Source organism: Ranitomeya variabilis, chromosome 2 (assembly GCF_051348905.1).
Source record: "Ranitomeya variabilis isolate aRanVar5 chromosome 2, aRanVar5.hap1, whole genome shotgun sequence".
In the NCBI taxonomy this organism is placed as follows: domain Eukaryota; kingdom Metazoa; phylum Chordata; class Amphibia; order Anura; family Dendrobatidae; genus Ranitomeya; species Ranitomeya variabilis.
This window is the reverse complement of record NC_135233.1, coordinates 631,693,625-631,713,510: the sequence shown is the minus strand read 5'-3', so window position 1 is coordinate 631,713,510 and position 19,886 is coordinate 631,693,625. Positions and strand designations below refer to the sequence as shown.

The following is a 19,886-nucleotide window of genomic DNA, read 5'->3' as shown; positions in this document are numbered from 1 at the left end:
AGGACACTTCAGCCCCCTCTCAAGATTCCCACAGGTGGCATTTACTTTCCAAACTGCTCTGAAAAACTTCAGTCTTCAGAATAGAGCTGCTGTGACCCGTCAGAGGGCAGACTGGGCACAGCAACCTTATGTGTCTCTGCAGGGGAGAGGGGATCACCAGGACACTGCACATCAGGATTTATAGCTGACGAGTAGGTTCACCTTCCAGAGATGTCAGGTAACAGAAACACACACTATATATGTATAGTGTACACATATCACAAGTACAGTATATGTAGAAGGATGCCAAAATTTGACAGTATTGCAAAAAAAAAAAGAAATTGAGGCCGGACTCCAGCTTGAAAGACTAATTGCAGAAGATCTGCAGGGGGAATAAAGCTTCTTACCTCGCTCACACGAGAGTATAACACGGCCGAGTGCTATATGATGTTTTATTGGACAGCACAAGGCCCAATGTTATACTATGGGGCAGGGCAGATCTGTGACTTTTTTCACAGACCGAATTGGTCTGTGGAAAAATAATTTGCAGTATGCTGTCACTTGAGTGACTCCGAAATTTGGATCACACGCACCCATTCAAGTCTATGGTTGCGTGTGAAACATCGTCATGCACTCAGCTGTTATCTGAATGCGGTCCGACATCCACAGCCTGAGTCGATGGAGAAGATGGAGAAATTAGGTTCTCTCTCTTCTCAATGTGCTCTGATTCTTTCACCCAAGAGAATCAGATCACACTAAGATGATACTCGGATGAGAGTTTGAGCCGAGTGTTAGTAGCATAACTGAGCCGATTCTCTCGCATGAGAGAATTATCACCATGGCCGCCATCAGGGCATTACTCCCCTGACTGGTGTATGGGGCCCGCTGAGCTCTGCTTACCGGGCCCCAGCGGCAGGATTCTGATGATGCAGTAACTGAACCTGCCTCTGAGACACAGTTTCAGTTAAACTCTATTGCCTTGTGACATAGTGCAGGATGGAGACATATGGTGCAGGATCATGGAGCTGGATGGAGATAGATGGGGCACGATGGAAACACATAGTGCAGGATGGCGACATGAGGCAGGATAGAGACAGATGGTGCAGAATCATGGGGCAGGATGGAGACAGATGGGACAGGATGGAGACAGATGGGGGAGGAACATGGGGCAGGATGGAAACAGATGGGACAGGATGGAGACAGATGGGGCAGGATCATGGGGCAGGATGGCGACAGATGGGGCAGGATGGAGACACATGGTGCAGGATGATACGATGGAGACAGATGGGGTAGGATCAATGGACAGATGAGGCAGGATCATAGCACAGTTGAGACAGGATCAGATGAGGCAGGATCATAGCACAGTTGAGACAGGATCACGGCACAGATGGGGCAGGATCAAGGGACAGATGAGGTAGGATCATGAGACAGATGGGGCGGAATGGGGAGATCATATGGGGCAGGATGGGACATCTCATGAGGGTAGGATGGGAGAACATATGAATGGAGACAGGAATGAGACACAAGGGGGCCAGGATGGGGAGATTATTACCCTAGGGGCTAATTAATGCATATTATTACTGCAGTCATTTATTTTATTTTTTGAAGATATTGTTTTCAATGGGGGGGGGGGGGGGTCCTGGTACCGTGCAGAGCGACACTATCTCGCCTTTTTTTCTTCATCTGGTGTAGGGTAGAAGTTGGCAAAAAAGTAATGTGCTCTGCAAGTGGTGCTCTAGATAACTATTATTTCCTGCAGAGACGAGCCCTGACTGGAAGAAGTGATGGCGGGCTGTGCTGGATGAAGATGAAAAGTGAAGTTGAAGGACTTCACCTAGAGACGTCACTGGTGAGTCAGTGCATTACCTGTACACTGACACAACACACTGCATACTTTATAGAGAGGTCATGTGTACAATGTCACCAGTGATCACTGTATTACCTGTACACTGACATTATATAAAGAGATCATGTGTACAATGTCACCAGTGATCACTGTATTACCTGTACACTGACACTATATACAGAGCTCCTGTGTACAATGTCACTAGTGATCACTGTATTACCTGTACACTGACACTGTATACAGAGCTCCTGTGTTATGATCCGGTGACCTTGGAGCCACATGAGACTTTCTCAGGAGTAGGTGGAACCTATACTGACCGCAAACCCTAAACTGTCACCGCAACTAGAAGTAGCCGTGGGGTGTACCTAACACATCCTAGACACCTCGACACAGCCGGAGGACTAAATACCCCTATAGATGGAAATGAGAATTCTATCTTGCCTCAGAGCAGAACCCCAAAGGATAGGCAGCCCCCCACAAATATTGACTGTGAGTATTAGAGGAAAGACACACGCAGGCAGAAATCAGGATTTAGCAAAAGAGGCCACACTAGCTAAACAGGAAAGGATAGGACAGAATACTAAGCGGTCAGTATTAAAACCCTAAAAATATCCACAGCAGATAATACAAAAATTCCACCATCTAACTAAAGACATGGAATGTATCATGGTTCCCAATGGCAGGGGAACGTCAAAACACAAAAATAACGGACGAGCTCTGGGTGATGGAATCTCGAGCTGACCGTGAACTAAATCTACCACACAACTAATAGCAGCCAGGGAGCATACCTATGATTATCCCTAGATGCCACGCGCCAGCCGGAGGACTAACTACTCCTGGTAGAGGAAGAAACAGACCTGGCTTACCTCTAGTGAAATACCCCAAATATGATAGAAGCCCCCCACATATAATAACGGTGAGTTCAGAGGAAACTACATACACAGTATGAAAGTAGATTTAGCAAAGAGAGGTCCACTTACTAGATAGCAGAAGGATACAAAAGAGGACTTCACGGTCAACTGAAAACCCTTTCAAAAAACCATCCTGAAATTACTTTAAGACTCCTGTGTCAACTCATGACACAGGAGTGGCAATTTCAGCCCACAAGAGCTTCCAGCTACAGAGAATAACAAAACTGCAAACTGGACAAAGATACAAAAACAAAAGGACAAAATTCCACTTAGCTGATCAGCAGACTAGTAGCAGGAACATGCAACCGAAGGCTCTGGTTACAATGATGACCGGCAAGGAAATGACTGGAGAGCAAGGCTAAATAGGAAACTCCCAAACACTGATGGGAGCAGGTGAACTGAGACCGCAAAGCACACACAAGTCATCAGTACCACCAGCAACCACCAGGGGAGCCCAAAAGCGGATTCACAACAGTACCCCCCCCTTAAGGAGGGGGCACCGAACCCTCACGAGAACCACCAGGGCGATCTGGATGAGCCCTATGAAAGGCACAAACCAAATCCGAGGCATGAACATCAGAGGCAGTTACCCAAGAATTATCTTCTTGACCATAGCCCTTCCATTTAACCAGATATTGAAGTCTCCGTCTGGAAATACGGGAGTCCAGGATCTTCTCTACAACGTACTCCAATTCACCCTCAACCAGCACAGGAGCAGGAGGTTCAGTAGAAGGAACCACAGGTACCTCATACCTCCGCAACAACGACCGATGGAATACATTATGGATAGCGAAAGATGCCGGGAGGTCCAAACGAAAGGACACAGGGTTAAGAATCTCCAAAATCCTATAAGGACCGATGAACCGAGGCTTAAACTTAGGAGAAGAAACCCTCATAGGGACAAAACGGGAAGACAACCACACCAAGTCCCCAACACGAAGGCGAGGACCAACACGACGACGGCGGTTAGCAAACTGCTGAGTCCTCTCCTGGGACAACTTCAAATTGTCCACCACTTGTCCCCAAATCCGATGCAACCGATCCACCACAGCATCCACTCCCGGACAATCCGAAGATTCCACCTGACCAGATGAAAAACGAGGGTGAAACCCTGAATTGCAAAAGAAAGGGGAAACCAAAGTGGCAGAACTAGCCCGATTATTAAGAGCAAATTCCGCCAACGGCAAAAAGGCAACTCAGTCATCCTGATCCGCAGACACAAAACACCTCAAATAAGTCTCCAAAGTTTGATTAGTTCGCTCCGTCTGGCCATTAGTCTGAGGATGGAATGCAGACGAAAAAGACAAATCAATGCCCAACCTGGCACAGAATGCCCGCCAAAATCTAGACACGAACTGGGTTCCCCTGTCAGAAACGATGTTTTCAGGAATACCATGCAAGCGAACCACATTTTGAAAAAATAGAGGGACCAATTCAGATGAGGAAGGCAACTTAGGCAAAGGTACCAAATGAACCATTTTAGAAAAACGGTCACACACCACCCAGATGACAGACATTTTCTGAGAAACAGGGAGATCAGAAATAAAGTCCATAGAGATGTGCGTCCAAGGCCTCTTCGGGATAGGCAAGGGCAACAATAACCCACTAGCCCTAGAACAACAAGGCTTAGCCCGAGCACAAACATCACAAGACTGCACAAAAACACGCACATCTCGAGACAGGGAAGGCCACCAGAAGGACCTAGCCACCAAATCTCTGGTACCAAAAATTCCAGGATGACCTGCCAGCGTAGAAGAATGAACTTCCGAGATGACTCTACTGGTCCAATCATCAGGAACAAACAGTCTACCAGGCGGACAACGATCAGGTCTATCCGCCTGAAATTCTTGCAAAGCACGTCGCAGGTCTGGGGAGACAGCAGACAAAACCACCCCATCCTTAAGGATACCAGCAGGTTCAGAATCCCCAGGAGAGTCAGGCTCAAAACTCCTAGAAAGAGCATCTGCCTTCACATTTTTAGAACCCGGTAGGTATGAGACCACAAAATTAAACCGAGAGAAAAACAACGACCAGCGTGCCCGTCTAGGATTCAGGCGCCTGGCCGACTCTAGATAAATCAGATTCTTGTGATCAGTCAAAACCACCACCTGATGTCTGGCACCCTCAAGCCAATGACGCCACTCCTCAAACGCCCACTTCATGGCCAAAAGCTCCCGATTACCAACATCATAATTCCGCTCGGCGGCCGAAAATTTTCGAGAAAAGAACGCACAAGGTCTCATCACTGAGCAGTCGGAACTTTTCTGTGACAAAACCGCCCCTGCTCCGATCTCGGAAGCATCGACCTCAACCTGAAAGGGAAGAGAAACATCAGGCTGGCGCAACACAGGGGCAGACGAAAAGCGGCGCTTAAGCTCCCGAAAGGCCTCCACAGCAGCAGGGGACCAATCGGCAACATCAGCACCCTTTTTAGTCAAATCAGTCAAAGGCTTAGCAACGGCAGAAAACCCAGTTATAAATCGACGATAAAAATTAGCAAAGCCCAAGAATTTCTGAAGACTCTTAAGAGAAGTAGGCTGCGTCCAGTCACAAATAGCCCGAACCTTGACAGGGTCCATCTCAATAGAAGAAGGGGAAAAAATGTACCCCAAAAAAGAAATCTTTTGAACCCCAAAAACACACTTTGAACCCTTTACACACAAAGAACTAGCCCGCAAAACCTGAAAAACCCTCCTGACCTGTTGAACATGAGACTCCCAGTCATCAGAAAAAATCAAAATATCATCCAAATACACAATCATAAATTTATCCAAATATTCACGGAAAATATCATGCATAAAGGACTGAAAAACTGAAGGTGCATTAGAAAGGCCGAAAGGCATTACTAGATACTCAAAATGGCCCTCAGGCGTATTAAATGCGGTTTTCCACTCATCCCCCTGCTTAATTCGCACCAAATTATACGCCCCACGAAGGTCAATCTTAGAGAACCACTTAGCCCCCCTTATGCGAGCAAACAAATCAGTCAGCAAGGGCAACGGATACTGATATTTGACTGTAATTTTATTCAGGAGTCGATAATCAATACAAGGCCTCAGAGAGCCATCTTTTTTAGACACAAAGAAAAAACCGGCTCCTAAAGGAGATGAAGAAGGACGAATATGTCCCTTTTGCAGGGACTCCTTGATATACTCTCGCATAGCAGTATGTTCAGGTACAGATAAAATAAACAAACGACCCTTTGGAAATTTACTGCCAGGAATCAGATCTATGGTGCAATCACAATCTCTGTGGGGAGGGAGTGAACCAATTTTAGGCTCCTCAAAAACATCACGATAATCAGACAAAAACGCCGGAACCTCAGAGGGAATAGATGAGGCAATAGAAACCAAATGTACATCCCCATGAGCCCCCCGACATCCCCAGCTTATCACAGACATTGTTTTCCAGTCAAGGACTGGGTTATGAGATTGCAACCATGGTAATCCAAGCACTAAAACATCATGTAAATTGTACAACACAAGGAAGCGAATCACCTCCTGATGGTCTGGAGTCATACGCATAGTCACTTGCGTCCAGAACTGTGGTTTATTACAAGCCAAAGGTGTAGAATCAATACCCTTCAGAGGTATAGGGACTTCCAGAGGCTCTAAATCAAACCCACAGCGCCTGGCAAAGGACCAATCCATAAGACTCAGGGCGGCGCCAGAGTCCACATAGGCATCCACGGTAATAACTGATAATGAACAAATCAAGGTTACAGACAGAATAAATTTAGACTGTAAAGTGCCAATTGAAACAGACTTGTCAACCTTCTTTGTGCGTTTAGAGCATGCTGATATAACATGAGCAGAATCACCACAATAGAAGCACAACCCATTTTTACGCCTATAATTCTGCCGCTCGCTTCTGGACAGTGTTCTGTTACATTGCATATTCTCTGGCATCTTTTCAGAAGATACCGCCAAATGGTGCACAGGCTTGCGCTCCCGTAAACGCCGATCAATCTGAATAGCCATTGTCATGGACTCATTCAGACCTGTAGGCGCAGGGAACCCGACCATAACATCTTTAACGGCATCAGAGAGGCCCTCTCTGAAATTTGCCGCTAGGGCGCACTCATTCCACTGAGTAAGCACAGACCATCTACGAAATTTTTGGCAGTATATCTCAGCTTCATCTTGCCCTTGAGATAGGGCTATCAAAGCTTTTTCAGCCTGAATCTCCAAATTAGATTCCTCATAAAGCAACCCTAAAGCCAGAAAAAACGCATCCACATTGAGCAACGCAGGATCCCCTGGTGTCAATGAAAATGCCCAATTTTGAGGGTCACCTCGCAGCAAAGAAATTACAATCTTAACCTGCTGGACAGGATCTCCAGAGGAGTGAGGTCTGAGAGAAAGGAATAATTTACAATTATATTTGAAATTCAAAAACCGAGATCTATCTCCGGAAAACACCTCTGGTGTAGGAATTTTAGGTTCAGACATAGGAGTATGTATAACAAAATCTTGTAAATTTTGAACCTTAGTAGCAAGATTATTTAAACCTGCAGCCAAACTCTGAGGATCCATCTTTAAACAGGTGAGATCAGAGCCATTCAAGGATTAGAAGGAGAGAAAGGCAAAGGCTGTAATTAGAGCTGAAATACAACTGATCCAACTATGGAGCAAGCATAGGGGAAAAAAAAAAAATCTGCAGACTTCTTTTTCTCTCCTTTCTTCTGCCAATAACTTTAACACATGGCCGGTCATACTGTCATGGTTCCCAATGGCAGGGGAACGTCAAAACACAAAAATAACGGACGAGCTCTGGGTGATGGAATCTCGAGCTGACCGTGAACTAAATCTACCACACAACTAATAGCAGCCAGGGAGCATACCTATGATTATCCCTAGATGCCACGCGCCAGCCGGAGGACTAACTACTCCTGGTAGAGGAAGAAACAGACCTGGCTTACCTCTAGTGAAATACCCCAAAGATGATAGAAGCCCCCCACATATAATAACGGTGAGTTCAGAGGAAACTACATACACAGTATGAAAGTAGATTTAGCAAAGAGAGGTCCACTTACTAGATAGCAGAAGGATACAAAAGAGGACTTCACGGTCAACTGAAAACCCTTTCAAAAAACCATCCTGAAATTACTTTAAGACTCCTGTGTCAACTCATGACACAGGAGTGGCAATTTCAGCCCACAAGAGCTTCCAGCTACAGAGAATAACAAAACTGCAAACTGGACAAAGATACAAAAACAAAAGGACAAAATTCCACTTAGCTGATCAGCAGACTAGTAGCAGGAACATGCAACCGAAGGCTCTGGTTACAATGATGACCGGCAAGGAAATGACTGGAGAGCAAGGCTAAATAGGAAACTCCCAAACACTGATGGGAGCAGGTGAACTGAGACCGCAAAGCACACACAAGTCATCAGTACCACCAGCAACCACCAGGGGAGCCCAAAAGCGGATTCACAACAGGAATGTATATCTGCATCTCCTGAGAATCCAACTTGACTGAAATATCCAAACACAGTCTAAGCTGGACAAGAAAAAACATTGAATAGCACAGAATTGTAAAGCACACAACATGTGGCTGTAGAAACAAAACCAGACACTTATCTTTGCTGATTTGGCAGCAGGGCAGGAGGAACCAGACAGAGATGCATAACCTCCAAGAACAATGGACAACTGGCAAGGGCTAATGAATCATGCACACCTAAATATCCCAGTCAGAGCTGCAATCAGCAGGGACACCTGCCCAGGATTGCAACCCAGGGACAACTGCATTACTACCAACAACCACCGGAGGGAACCCAAGAGCAGAATTCACAACACTCCTGTGTATAATGCCACTGATCACTGTATTATCTGTACACAGACACCGCATACAAAATACAGATCTCCTATGTATATTGGCACTTATGGTGATATTAGCATTGTGGGTTTTTTTTTTTTTTATTAATGATCAGTATTGTAGTATTCAGTCACTATGTGGTCGGCCATGGTGTGGCTGTATTTGTTCCTTGTATGTGGTATTATAGGTCACTATGTGGTGATAATATGTTGTCTGGTCATGGTGCAATGGTATTTGTCCCTTGTGTGTAATATTATTGTGGTATTATTGGTTATTTTAAACAATGAAAAATAAACAAAAATATACCTAAATTGTATTGGATATTTTAACAAATTAATATTAATAGGTTAGAATTGAATAGAGCTCGGACAAAAGAGTCGACCTGTCGCGGTATTAAAAAAAAATGTTTTGGCCAAAACAAAAGCTCCTGGCAAGCTATGTGATCTGGTGATGGGAACTGTTAATGTGTGATTGGTGAGGACGTGGTGCAGAAATTGAGTTTTTCCCAGAGAGGGCGGTGGGACTGTGGACAGTTCAAGGGGTTGAGGCGATGCTGGGGTGGAGCTTGGGTGGAGTCTCAAGTGGGCCCCAAAAATTTTGCCAGTATGGGGTCCCGAAATTTGTAATGGCAGCCCATTGTGGTCTGGTCATGGTGTGAAGAATTTGTTCCCTTTATGTGGTATTTTTCAGTCACTGTGTGGTGGTAGTATGTGATCTGGTCATGGTGTTCCCTGTATGTGGTATCACTTGGTCAGTATGTTGTAATATGTGATTTGCTCATGTGTGGCTTTATTTCTCTCTTGTATGTGGTATTATTCACTCACTATGTGGTGGTGATATGTGGTCCAGTCATGGTGTGATGGTATTTGTCGCTTGTACATAGTATTATTTGGTCACTAACTATGTGGTGGTAATATGTGGTCCAGTCATGGTGTGATGGTATTTGTCCCTTGTATGTAGTATTATTTGGTCACTATGTGGTGGTAATATGTGGTCTGGACATGGTGTAGTGGTATTTGTCCCTTGTATGTGATACTATTGAGTGGTGGTGGTAGTATGTGATCTAGTCATAGTGTGACGGCATTTGTTCCCCGTTTGTGGTATCACTTGGTCAGTATGTTGTAATATAAGACTTGCTCCTGGTGTGGCTGTATTCCTCTCTTGAATGTGGTATTACTCACTCACTGTGTGGTGGTAATATATGGTCTGGTCATAGTGGGATGGTATTTGTCCCTTGTATGTATTATTTGGTAACTATGTGGTGGTAATATGTGATCTGGTTATGGTGTGGTGGTATTTGTCTCTTGTATGTGGTATTATTTGGTCACTATGTTGTGGTAATATGTGATTTGGTCACGGTCCCCTGTATTATGCGGTCGTTATGTGGTGGTAATATATGGTCTGGTCATGGTGTGACGTATTTGTCCTTTGTATGTGGTATTATTGGTTTTGGTATAGAGGATTGCGTTATGTATGGAGGTCAATTGTTCACTCAGATTTCAATAAGGGGAAGATATTTATTTACATTATAGATTAATTAATTGGCTGTTTAACCCCTCCCTGTCCTGTGACTGTTACACAGTAGCAAATATGCACTTACAGAGGTTCTCTGGTTTAAAGAAGTAATCACCTATCCCAAAGACCCATTCACACATTCAGTATTTGGTGAAGATTTTACCTCAGTATTTGTAAGTCAACACTAGGAGTGTGTGAAAAATGCGAAAGTGGTGACGTGTTTCTATTATACTTTTCCTCCGATTTTTCCGCTCCAGATTTTGGTTTACAAATAAATTATGTAAAATACTGAACATGTGAATGTGGCCTGATGATAAGTAATAACTTATAAATTGGTGTAGGTATGACTTATGGGACCCGCACTGATCGGCCGAATGTTGAACTTTTATCCCCTTTAGAATGGAGCTAATGTGCAACTCGACCACTGATCCATTCATTCCCACAGTGGCTGCACGCTGCACTTGGCTTTTTCTGTAAGTCCCAAAGAGCATGAATGCAGCTGCAGACAGATATCCTGCCTGATGCTGCATTTTAAAATGGTATAAAAGTTCCCCATTCTTCAGATCGCTGCAATTTCCAAAGGTTGGATTTTTCCAAGAGTGGGCGGTGGGTCTGTGGAAGGTTCGAGGGGTGGAGGCAGAGCTGGGCTGGAGCCTGGGCGGAGTTCTCAAGGGGGCCCCGAAAATTTTGCCAGTATGGGGCCCCCCAAATTCCTGGTGGCAGCCCTGTGTGGGTATAGTAGGATGGTCTGCCGGTGTCGTGTCGCATTTGGAAAGCCTCTGATGTGCCTAAACAGTGGAAAACCCCTACAAATGATACCATTTTGGAAACTAGACCCATCAAAGAAATTAGATGTGTAGTGAGCACCTTGAACCCAAAGGTGCTTCACCAAATTTTACAAAGTTGATCTGTGGAAATGAAAAAAATATATATATTTTTCATTCAAAACTGCTGTTTTAGCTCCAAATGTTTTCATTTTCTCAAGAATAGCAAAAGAAAATGGACCTGAAAATGTGTTGTGCAATTTCTCCTGAGTACGCTGATACCCCATATGTGGTGGAAAACTCCTCTTGAGGCACAGAGCACATCTCAGAAGGGAAGAAACGCCATATAGGGGTTCAGATTTTGATGGACCCGTTTTAGGGTGCCATGTTACATTGGCAGAGCTCCTGAGGTGCCAAAACAGCAGAATGCCCCATAAAAGACACAATTTAACAAACTACACCTCTCAATGAATTCGCCTATGAGTCCAGTGATCATATTGACACCACAGGTGTGGTGAATTGGTTTTGGGAGAGCAGAATTCTCTGGATTTCAAGGAGCCATTTTGCTTTTCTAGAGCCTTTGTACTATCAGTAACGTAGAAGCCACCTATATTTCCATTGACCATTCCATGGACCTGAGTCAGGACTTGCTATTTTTGTGAATTGAGTTGAAGCTTTTGTTAGGAACATTTTACATAATGTTTGGGATCACATTTATACTGTGCTCTACACATAGGCACACTGTGAATCAGAAGGGAGAGGGGTACCGTATTTGGATTTGGGAGAGCAGAATTCGCTGGATTTTGAGGAGCCATTTTGCTCTTCTAGAGTCTAACCTATGTTCCAGTTTTTGCACTGCCATATTTTGAGAACAATAATTTTTCCACATTTACTTGTTTTTTTGCGAGATGATTTGATGTTTTTATTGTTACCATTTTCGGGCACATGACATTTTTTGATTGCTTTTTATTTCAATTTTTGGGAGGCAGAATGAGCAAACACAAGCAATTCAGGATTTTTTTATGTTTTGTTTTTATAACGTTCCGTGTGTGATAAAATTGATAAGGCAGCTTTATTCTTTAGGGTCAGTAAAATTACTGCGATACCACATTTATATAGTTTGTTTGTGTTTTGGAACTTTTACGCAATGAAAACTATTTTATAGAAAAATAATTATTTTTGCATCACTTTATTCTTAGATCTGTAACTTTTTTATTTTTCCGTTGATTAAGCTGTATGGTGGCTTGTTTTTTTCCGCGACAAGATCACGTTTTCAGCAATAACATTTTTATTGACATTCGTCTTTGTGATCACGTTTTATTCCACTTTTTGCTCGCCGGTATGATGAAAAAGCATAATTTTTTGCCTCGCTTTTTATTTTTACAGTGTTCACTGAAGGAGTTAACTGGTGGGACACTTTTAAAAGTTGGGTCAGTACCAAATACACACTATTCTTTTGATTATTTTTTATAAAAAATATTTATTTATGGGTATAATATACAGTACAGACCAAAAGTTTGGACACACCTTCTCATTTAAAGATTTTTCTGTATTTTCATGACTATGAAAATTGTAAATTCACACTGACGGCTCCAAAACTATGAATTAACACATGTGGAATTATATACTTAACAAAAAAGTGTGAAACAACTGAAAATATGTGTGAGGATACAAAAGAAAAAACAAGAAGTGGACCCACTGGACCGTGACGACGACCCACCCACGGACGAGCTGACCATATAGACCGCCCCCTATAAAGGGAGTGGTAGGGGCAGGCCCGTGGGGGACTATCGCCACAGCAACTGGGGGACCAAAAAGGACAAGAAAGTGATCCTCAGGAACACCAGGCTAACGAGAGTGCAAGAGACACTGTACGGGCGGATTAGGCAGGATAATAGAACTAACGGAGAGAACACGGGACTGGCAGGCGTGCAGAGACACAGGGCTGGCGGGTATGCAGAAACACAGACTTGGCGGATATGCAGAGACACAGGACTGGTGGATATGCAGAGACACAGGAGTGGAGGGAGAACAGAGACACAGAACTAGCGGGTATGCAGAGTCACTAGAATGGCAGGTATGCCGAAACACAGAACTGGCAGGAATAGGACTGGCAGATATGCGGAGACACAGGGCTGGCAGGCATGCCGAAACACAGGACTGGCAGGTACTGTATGCGGAGACACAGGACTGAATGTAGGGAAAGCAAGGAAGACAACAAGGTGAACGTGCGGCCCAGAACACATGAAAACACAAATGATCATCAGGCACAGGGGAGAGGAAGGAAGGGATTAATAAAGCGACACTGCGCAGTACTTCCGGGTGAGAGTCCTCCAAGGTGATAGAGAGGACAGGACGAAAGTGGCAGAAGAAGTTAGAAGTGCGCGCGCGCAGTAGTAAACCTGGCATGTTCGCGCACCCGAAGAACAGCAGAAGACAGGAGCGAGCGCTGAGAAGAGGACGCTGCAGCAGAGGAGTTGCGCCGGGACGCCGAGGACAGGCGAGTATGGCGAGGCGCAGGGAGTGACGGCGGTAGCGGCGGCATGACAATATGTCTTATTTTCTAGGTTCTTCAAAGTAGCCAACTTTTGCTTTGATGACTGCTTTGCACACTCTTGGCATTCTCTTGATGAGCTTCAAGAGCAGTCACCGGAAATGGTCTTCCAACAATCTTGAAGGAGTTCCCAAAGATGCTTAGCACTTTTTGGCCCTTTTGCCTTCACTCTGCAGTCCAGCTCACCCCAAACCATCTTGATTGGGTTCAGGTCTGGTGACTGTGGAGGCCAGGTCATCTGGCATAGCACCCCATCACTCTCCTTCTTGGTCAAATAGCCCTTACACAGCCTGGAGGTGTGTTTGGGGTCATTGCCCTGTTGAAAAATAAATGATGGTGTAACTAAACGCAAACCAGATGGTATAGCAGGCCGCTGCAAGATGCTGTGGTAGCCATGCTGGTTCAGTATTCCTTCAATTTTTGAATAAATCCCCAACAGTGTCACCAGCAAAGCACCCCCACACCATCACATCTACTCCTCCATGCTTCACGGTGGGAACCAGGCATGTAGAGTCCATCCGTTCACCTTTTCTGCGTCGCACAAAGACACGGTGGTTGGAACCAAAGATCTCAAATTTGGACTCATCAGACCAAAGCACATATTTCCACTGGTCTAATGTACATTCCTTGTGTTCTTTAGCCCAAACAAGTTTCTTCTGCTTGTTGCCTGTCCTTAGCAGTGGTTTCCTAGCAGCTATTTTACCATGAAGGTCTGCTGCACAAAGTCTCCTCTTAACAGTTGTTGTAGAGATGTGTCTGCTGCTAGAACTCTGTGTAGCATTGACCTGGTCTCTAATCTGAGCTGCTGTTAACCTGCGATTTCTGAGGCTGGTGACTCGGATAAACTTATCCTCAGAAGCAGAGGTGACTCTTGGTCTTCCTTTCCTAGGGAGGTCCTCATGTGAGCCAGTTTCTTTGTAGCGCTTGATGGTTTTTGCAACTGCACTTGGGGAAGCTTTCAAAGTTTTCCCAATTTTTCAGACTGACTGACCTTCATTTCTTAAAGTAATGATGGCCACTCATTTTTCTTTACTTAGCTGCTTTTTTCTTGCCATAATACAAATTCTAACAGTCTGTTCAGTAGGACTATCAGCTGTGTGTCCACCAGACTTCTGCTCAACACAACTGATGGTCCCAACCCCATTTATAAGGCAATAAATAGCACTTATTAAACCTGACAGGGCACACCTGTGAAGTGAAAACCATTTCCGGTGACTACCACTTGAAGCTCATCAAGAGAATGCCAAGAGTGTGCAAAGCAGACATCAAAGCAAAAGGTGGCTACTTTGAAGAACCTAGAATATAAGACATATTTTCAGTTGTTTCACACTTTTTTGTTAAGTATATAATTCCACATGTGTTAATTCATAGTTTTCATGCCTTCAGTGTGAATTTACAATTTTCATAGTCATGAAAATACAGAAAAATCTTTAAATGAGAAGGTGTGTCCAAACTTTTGGTCTGTACTATAATATATTTTATTATTATGTGATTTAAAAAAATATTTTTACAATTTTTTCTTACTTTTTCCCCCTCTATGATACTTTCACTTTTTGCAGTCTGATTACAGTTCTAATGAATTGCAATGCAACAGCATTGCAATTCATTAGAACTGTCAGAACTCCCTCTCTCTACATGCCTGCTAAAAGATGTGATCACTAGGGATCGCAGTATTTAGGGGATTAACCCCTTCCCGACCTGTGACACAGCGTATGCGTCATGAAAGTCGGTGCCAATCCGACCTGTGACGCATATGCTGTGTCACAGAATGATCACGTTCCTGCAGGTCGGGTGAAAGGGTTAACTGTAATTTCACCCGACCTACAGGAACAGGGGGAGTGGTACTTCAGCCCAGGGGGGGTGGCTTTGCCCCCACGTGGCTATGATCGCTCTGATTGGCTGTTGTAAGTGAAACAACCAATCAGAGCAATTTGTAATATTTCACCAGTGAAACTTGATAAAAATATTACAATCCAGCCATGGCCGATGCTGCAATATCATCGGCCACGGCTGGAGACTCCGATCCACCCCCGCCACCGACTGACAGCGGCGATCTGCTGCCTGTTATGAACTGGTGGTTTAGGAGCAACATAGGACGAGCTCTGGAGGAGGTGGTACCTGTACTAACCGCAGTTCCTGAGCTTATCACAACACTAGAAGTAGCCGTGGGATGTTCCTGTCACTCCCTAGACACCTCGTCACAGCCGGAGGACTAACTACCCCTAAAGATGGAAACAGGAAAGCTATCTTGCCTCAGAGAAAATCCCCAAAGGAAAGGCAGCCCCCCACAAATATTGACTGTGAGTGGAGAGGGAAATGACATACGCAGAATGAAATCAGAATGTAGCAAAGGAGGCCAGTCTAGCTAGATAGATAGAACAGGACAGAATACTGTGCGGTCAGTATAAAAAACTAGAAAAATCCACCACAGAGTATACAAAAATCTCCACACCTGACTAAAGGTGTGGAGGGTAAATCTGCTTCCCAGAGCTTCCAGCTTAACTGAATAAATCCATATTGACAAGCTGGACAAGAAAAAACATAGAAAGAGCTGAACGATTAAGTCCACAATATGTGGACAGCAAAAGAACAAGCAAGGACTTATCTTTGCTGAACTGATCAGAATATCAGGGAAATCCAAGCAGAGATGTGAATCCAAGCAGGAACCATTGACAACTGGCCCAGGCTGAAGGATAGAGCCAGGATAAATAGCCGAGCCAGAAAGACGATCAGTGGAAGCAGCTGCTGACTGCTAAATCCAAGGAGCAGCAGTTCCACTCAAAACCACCGGAGGGAGCCCAAGAGCAGAATTCACAACAGCTGCCGCCGTCAGCCCTCCTCTCCCCTCCGTCCTGTCCTCCGCCCCCCGTCCTAACATCCATCCCCCTGTCCTGTCCTCTGTCCCCCCCCCCGCCGCTGTCCGATCTCACCCCCTCTGTGCCTCCCAAGTCCTGGCGTCCCTCCCGATGCCAGCGGTCTTTAGCGATGGGCGCTGCCATCTTCCAAAAACGGTGGGCGCATGCGCAGTGCGCCCGTCGAATCTGCCGGCCGGCAGATTCATTAATTTCCGAGGTACATTTTGATCACTGTGATACAACCTATCACAGTGATAAAATAAAAAATAGTAATTAAAGTTGGAATTAGGGTATGTGCACACGGTGCGGATTGGCCGCTCCGGATTCGTAGCAGTTTTCTATGCGTTGTACAGTACCATGTAAACCTATGGAAAACCAAATCCGCTGTGCCCATGGTGCGGAAAATACCGCGCGGAAACGCTGAGTTGTATTTTCCGCAGCATGTCAATTCTTTTGCGGATTCCGCAGCTTTTTACACCTGCTCCTCAATAGGAATCCGCAGGTGTAAAACCGCAGGTGAAATACGCAGGTAAAATGCAGTGTGTTTTACCTGCAGACTTTTCAAAAACGGTGGGAAAAATCTGCACACAAATCTGCAATGTGGGCACATAGCCTTAGGGTTGGAATTAGAGTTAGGGTTGGGATTAGAGTTGGGGTTGGAATTAGGGTTAAGATTAGGGGTGTGTTGGGGTTAGGGTTAGGCTTGTGGTTAGGGTTGGGATTAGGGGTGTGTTGGGGTTAGGGTTATGCTTAGGGTTGGGATTAGGGTTAGGGGTGTGCTGTGGTTAGGGTTGTGATTAGGGTTATGGTTAGGGTTGGGATTAGGGGTGTGTTGGGGTTAGTGTTGGAGTTAGAATTGAGGGGTTTCCACTGTTTAGGCACAACAGGGGGTCCCAAACGCGACATGGCGACACCATTGATTCCAGCCAATCTTGTGTTCAAAAAGTCAAATGGTGCTGCCTCCCTTCCAAGCCCCGACGTGCGCCCAAGCAGTGGTTTACCCAAACATATGGGGTATCAGCATACTCAGGAAAAATTGCACAACAACTTTGGGGGTCTAAATTCTCCTGCTACCCTTGGGAAAATAAAAAATTGGAGGCTAAAAATTTATTTTTGTGGGGAAAAAAAATGATTTTTTATTTTCACGGCTCTACGTTATAAAATTCTGTGAAGCACTTGGGAGTTCAAAGTGTTCACCACACATCTAGACAAGTTCCTTGGGGGGTCTATTTTCCAAAATGTGGTCACTTGTGTGGGTTTCTACTGTTTAGACACATCAGGGGGCTCTGCAAATGTAACATGACGCCCGCAGACCATTCCATCAAAGTCTGCATTTCAAAATGTCACTACTTCCTTCAGTGCCCCGACGTGTGCCCAAATAGTGTTTTACCCACACATATGGGGTACCAGCGTACTCAGGACAAACTGGACAACAACTTTTGGGGTCCAATTTCTCCTGTTACCCTTGTGAAAATAAACAATTGCGGTCTAAAAAAATCAATTTTGAGGAAAAGAAAAAGATTTTTTATTTTCACGTCTCTGCGTTATAAACTTCTGTGAAGCGCTTGGGGGTAAAAAGTGCTCACTACACATCTAGATAAGTTCCATGGGGGGGTCTATTTTCTAAAATGGGGTCACTTGTTGGGGGTTTCTACTGTTTAGGCACATCAGGGGCTCTGCAAACGTAACATGATGCCCACAGACCATTATATCAAAGTCTGCATTCCAAAACGTCACTACTTCCCTTCCGAGCCCCGACGTGTGCACAAACAGTGGTTCCCCCCCCACATATGGGGTATCAGTGTACTCAGGACAAACTGGACAACAACTTTTGGGGTCCAATTTCTCCTGTTACCCTTGTGAAAATAAAAAAATGCTTGCTAAAAAATAATTTTTGGAGGAAAGAAAAATGTTTTTTTTATTTTCACGGCTCTGCGTTATAAACTTCTGTAAAGCACTTGAGGGTTCAAAGTGCTCACCACACATCTAGATAAGTTCCTTGGGGGGGTCTAGTTTCCAAATTGGGTCACTTGGTGGGGGTTTCTACTGTTTAGTCATATCAGGGGCTCTGCAAACGCGACATGGTATCCGCTAACTATTGGAGCTAATTTTTCATTCAAAAAGTCAAATGGCGCTCCTTCCCTTCCGAGCCCTGCTGTGTGCCCAAACAGTGGTTTACCCCCACATGTGAGGTATCGTTGTACTCAGGAGAAATTGCCCAACACATTTTAGAATCCATTTTATCCTGTTGCCCATGTAAAAATGAAAAAATTGAGGCTAAAAGAAATTTTATGTGAAAAAAAAAGTACGTTTTCATTTTTACGGATCACTTTGTGAAGCACCTGGGGGTTCAAAGTGCTCACTATGCATCTAGATAAGCTCCTTGGGGAAGTCTAGTTTCCAAAATGGGGTCACTTGTGGGGAACTCCAATCTTTAGGTACACAGGGGCTCCCCAAACGCGACATGGGTCCGCTAAAGATTGGAGCCAATTTTTCATTGAAAAAGTCAAATGGCGCTCCTTCCCTTCCGAGCCCTGTCGTGCGCTCAAACAGTGGCTCCCCCCCACATATGGGGTATCTGAGTACTCAGGACAAATTGTACAATAACTTTTGGGGTCCAGTTTCTCCTTTTACCCTTGGGAAAAAAAATTGTTGCTAAAAGATCATTTTTGTGACTAAAAAGTTAAATGTTCATTTTTTCCTAACATGTTGCTTCTGCTGCTGTGAAGCACATGAAGGGTTAATAAACTTCTTGAATGTGGTTTTGAGCACCTTGAGGGGTGCAGTTTTTAGAATGGTGTCATTTTGGGGTGTTTTCGGCCATATACACCCCTCAAACTGACTTCAAATGTGAGGTGGTCCCTAAAAAAAATGGTTTTGTAAATTTTGTTGTAAAAATGAGAAATCGCTGGTCAAATTGTAACCCTTATAACTTCCTAGCTAAAAAAAAATGTTGTTTCCAAAATTGTGCTGATGTGTGACATGTGGGTAATGCTATTTATTAACTATTTTGTGTCACATAACTCTCTGGTTTAACAGAATAAAAATTCAAAATTTTAAAATTGCGAAATTTTCAAAATTTTAGTCAAATTTCCATTTTTTTCACAAATAAATGCAAAAATGATCGACCTAAATTTACCACTAACATGAAGCCCAATATGTCACGAAAAAACAGTATCAGAACCGCTAGGATCTGTTGAAGCATTCCCGAGTTATTAACCCATAAAGGGACACTGGTCAGAAATGCAAAAAATGGCCAGGTCATTAAGGTCAAAATATGTGAAAAAAACACCGTGAGCACAGCTACAAAGTGGTGCTAAAGTTAGGCTCCCACGCCATACACTTAATCTACATATAACTTAGCACTCAACTTGGGATGCTTGAACAGAGGAATTTATTTTGCAGTATACACATATTGCGTGTGTATACTTCTAAATAAATTCCTCTGCTCAAGCATCCCAAGTTGAGTGCTAAGTTATATATACATTAAGGTCAAAATAGGCTGGGTCATGAAGGGGTTAAAGTGCCGAGAGTAGTGCAAGTACCGCTCCAGCACGGAGTGCCGGGTCTTAGCTTTCGGAATCAGCTGACACCCGGCGGCAAATGGGCACTAAGAATTGCCATAATCATAATGAAGAGAAGGCA

General features: G+C 44.3%; 1 protein-coding gene across 4 annotated transcripts in view; it reads right to left on the bottom strand.

The window, feature by feature from the left end:
• TFB1M (transcription factor B1, mitochondrial) overlaps positions 1–19,886 on the bottom strand; it is a 205,884-nt gene that overhangs the window by 102,089 nt on the left and 83,909 nt on the right. The gene's annotated exons all lie outside the window — the stretch shown is intronic.